The 4,478-nt window shown below is 33.8% G+C and overlaps 1 long non-coding RNA gene across 6 annotated transcripts in view; it reads right to left on the minus strand.

Moving 5' to 3' along the window:
* Nucleotides 1-2,425: 2,425 nt before the first annotated feature.
* Nucleotides 2,426-4,478, minus strand: part of LOC144976983 (uncharacterized) — a 10,536-nt gene continuing 8,483 nt past the window's right edge. For 5 of the 6 annotated variants that reach the window (XR_013646213.1, XR_013646212.1, XR_013646211.1 and 2 more), the window contains one exon: nucleotides 2,426-2,884. This is a non-coding gene — a long non-coding RNA (uncharacterized LOC144976983). Of the gene's footprint in view, nucleotides 2,885-4,021 lie in introns of all 6 variants that reach the window. The other variant, XR_013646214.1, reaches the window with a different exon arrangement.

A 4,478-nucleotide genomic window follows, 5' to 3' on the forward strand; every position in this document is an offset into this window, starting at 1 on the left:
TCGGTAAATGTGACCCACCATCTCAAAACAGTATTATGTCGGAAAGACATATGTGCTAAAAATTTAATTTATAATTTTTTTTAAATCATGGAACTTGCTCATTTCTATTCGTTATTGCGGAGAACAAATACATTTCTTATATAGCCAAAACTACTAAAAAAAAAAAGAAAATAAGGTACACTTCCTATCATTTTAATTCTATTTCGATTTTTCGGGGGCCAAGTTATCCCGATATAATGCCGTTATGAGATGATGATTCACAAATGTGAGGGTTGTTTTGTTGTTGTTTTTCTGTGTGTGTGTGTGTGTGTGTGTGTGCGTGTGTGTGCGTGTGGTGAGGAAACATGTAAATAATTAATGTTTCATTAGAAACCATTACATAACGCATTTTCATGAACTCGCCATGCTCCATTATGCTTCATTCATTCCCAATTAGAACCAAATGGAACTAAAGTTCTATTTCATACACAGTACAAATCGCCTGTTGGGCGTCCATTTGTTTAAGCATTCAGATAACATCCGTCATTTCTTACTCTGAAAGAGAAAAAAATATTTATTATTTTGGCCGAAAATCCGTTCTTCAAATATCGATCAATTAAAAGGAATCTCATCTTGTCAATCACGCTCAAACCTAGGACTTAAAAATGACTCCGTACATGAACTTTGACACTATGCAACTCTTAGACTTATTCATTTGTTTTATACTTTATACTTTATATACACATATATAGACTTTGTTTTAAATATGTATATAATGGGACTTTACAATTTAATAGTAATGTATAAATATTTAGGTAATAGAATATGTCAAAAATAAAATCTAAAAATGTTTACACGTGTTTACTTTGTGCGATTATCATTTTTTTTCAATTCTGCTTTTGACAAAATTGTAACAGTTTCAAAAAACGATGATAATAATATTGATAAAATACGTAACTGATTGTGCTCGTTTTGTTTTGTATTTGTTTTGTTTGTTTGTTTTTTGTTGTTATTTCCTCGGGGTTTATAAATGTTTTTAAAAAATATTTTTAAGCTGTAATTTTCATTCTACAATCCACAGCTGCGAGCAGATTAGTGTATTTTCTCAATCGATTTATTCTCCTTTATTTGAATAAGCCATGTGTATTTCCCCTTACCATTTGTGTCACCTGGACCCCATGTACAATAAAATATATTGTTATATATCGTGATATAGAGAATACATGACTTGCCGGGTAAATCTGGTATAAAATCGGAATTTATTCGATGAAGAAAATTGAGTTAAAATTATATAAGAATTAGGAAAAAAATTTAAGTTAAAAAAATAAAAACTCACTCTCCTAGAAGAATGCATTTATCCTAATTCGAATTTTATAAGTTAAGAATTTTCTAGCATCTGGTTTACTCCGAGTTAATACCATTTTTAGACGATCGGTGACATATTACGATCAGGCATGTTCCCTGGGTGTCTATTTGATACTAAACTACCGCCATCATTGATGCACCGGAAATCGAAATTATTTCAAACGTGAAAAGGGATAAATAGATGATTCAAGGTCATAACAATAAAACGATAGTCAGTTGGTATTTAATGGATATATTAGATAAAATGAGTTTGAGCCCGCAAACACACACACCCACACACACACAGACAGACACACACACACACACACACACACACACACACACACACACACACACACGACACATGACTCATTCTAGTAAAAAAAAAAGGTCACCTCAGAACAATAAGGCTCATATAGCCAAAATATATCACGATTCCTGTAGGGTTTAACCAGTTAATTGCCGTACGCTGGAAAAAACATGTATTTAAAAATTTGGCCAGAAAACTCGTCCTTCAGATATCGATCGATTTAAATGACCCCTCATCTTGGTAGGCTCTCTCAAACCCGGGACTTACTTCGTGAGTCTGTCGTAACGTGCTTTCCACAGTTTTTAACAACATTCAATCATTGCTAGATGAAAAGAAGGATCAGAGATCAGAGAAGAAGAAAAACCTGTACTCGCCCCGTAAGACTTATTCATGCGATGTGTACAAGGCCACCATCTCAATCATGGATAACAGCTGTTGATAAATACTGTATAGAACAATGTTATCTTTTACATCAATATGAAAGAATAAACAAACCAACTGATACAAAATGGAATTAGGAGAATACATTGGGGTCGATTAAATACTTATTTTCAGATCTGATAAACCAACATGTTATGGGCCCATTGACGTTACTGAAATACTCTCAAACCAACGCAAAATATTTCCATTACAACAATGTTTAATCAAGCTCATAATTGCGTTCGGTTACCAGACCTGCAAATATGTGCACGTCGATTGGGGCGTATAGTTGATGTATGAAAAATATATGGTGGTATAATTTTAGTATACCTTGTTTGTTATTAAATGACAATAAAGCTTTAAAGCCCTTAATCAAGGGGGATAAATATTTATAATATCATTAATTTGATATTTATTCAATGTAAACGGGTAACTATAAAGATGATTTAATAAAATTTAATTACTAGTTACTTATATTCAAATAATATACCACAAAGCCTACTTTTTAGCAAAGAGGTTTCATGTTGATCATGTTCTCTGCGCATGTCAAAGGAAGTTGTACCAATTTCAATATGGCTTCACAGACGCCTTTCAGGGGTTCGATGCATGCGCTGAATGGGATGAGCAGAATGTAGAGCCATGCGATGAAGAAAGCAACAGGCCATCCTAAGAAGATGAGGATGATGAACCAGATGATGGCCCAGAGTAGACCAGGGCATATTCCTCCTTGTCCAGAACCTTCACCGGAACCCATGATGTAGTCTTTTTAGAGCGAGTAAACCTTTTGTCTTTTGAGAGTTAGGAGTACTGTGTTTTAATCCTCACAGATAGCTGGAAATGAAAATAACAGTGTACGTAGTTTATTTTTTCAACATGTGAAAAGTGTCGGGTTATCTAAGAGTTTTTATGGTTTAAAAAAGTGTTGGGGGGGTGATTTTGGGGTTCTTTCGTACTTTAATTTTTCAATTATTTGATTGCTTTCCTTTATATTCTTATATTTTGCATTTTTCGTTTCCTTTTAAAAAAAATATATTCTTTTATATTCACTTGCTTTTGTTTCCGTTTATATTATTCATGACTGTTTTGTTTTTAGTTTTCGGGTTTGTTTTGTTTTGTTTTATCTTTGTTTTTGTTGGTTTTTGTTATTGTTTTTCTTTTTGTTTTTTTGTTTTTTGTTTTGGGGGGGGGGCTTGTTGTTGTTTTTTGTTTGTTTGTTTTTAATTTTTGTTGGGTTTTTTGTTGTTGTTTTTTGTTTGTTTTTTGTTTGTTTTTTGTTTTTGGATGGGATTGTGGATAGATTTACACATATATACGTAAACACCCACCCATATACAAACACACACACACACACATACACACACACACACACGCACATGTTGTCCTGGAAGAGTTCACATTTTTTTTCTTTATAATTTCAGTCTGTCTCGATTTCTTATTGCGAAATCCGAGCCAGTATGTAAAATCTTCCAGGTCAACAATCTTGAAATTACTATCGAAGCAAACAAAAAGACATTCGATTTCCTCGACATAATTATCAACCTGAACAACGACACATACCAAATATTTTCAAAACCTAATAGCATTCCATTGTACATCAAAAGACATAGCAACCATCCGCCAGCTATAATTTTTTAAACACCCCAGAGAGCATTAACAAACGACTATCTAACAACTCTACAAAAAAACATATATTTAACGAAGCAAACTCACCATACACAGTCGCACTACAAAAAGTGGCTATCACTATAAACTAAAATATGAAGAAGAGAGCATAACCCCCCAAAAAACGTCAAAGAAAACGAAATATAACATGGTTCAAACCACCCTGCAGCAAGAACGTGACAACATCTCGCGGTAAGAAATTCTTCAATCTACTACAAAAAAATGCTTCCCACAAAGCCATATCCTACACCCCATCATGAACACAAAATTCAATCAAACTAGGATACCCATGCATGTCAAACTTACAAAACATTTTTTCCTCCAGAAACAAACGAAAACTATCACAGCCAGAACAGCCTAACAACACCCTGCAAAAAAAATGCAACTGCAGGATCCAGGCAACATGCCCACTAAACGGCAATTGCTTGACACAAACCATTAGTTCCTCCAACAACAAACAGGCTGTTCTGGCTGTGATAGTTTTCGTTTGTTGGGAGGAAATAACGTTAGGCATATATGTTTGTTATCAAAATGTCATAAACATATGTCTCCCCACTTAATCCCCGCAGATTGCGTAGATTGCCCAATAGGCATGAAACAAATGTAGGAGTCAATGGTTAATTCAAATATTGAATATATATCAGCATAGCATATCTTGTAGGCATTATATATAAAACTGACAAGTTAACCACCACATTGGTATATTAATAAAAGGAGCTATAATAAAAGACATACAATGGATCTAAAGCATAAGCTCTACGAA

This window comes from Berghia stephanieae, chromosome 7 (genome assembly GCF_034508935.2).
Source record: "Berghia stephanieae isolate SIO BIC M18660-M18661 chromosome 7, UCSD_Bste_1.3, whole genome shotgun sequence".
In the NCBI taxonomy this organism is placed as follows: domain Eukaryota; kingdom Metazoa; phylum Mollusca; class Gastropoda; order Nudibranchia; family Aeolidiidae; genus Berghia; species Berghia stephanieae.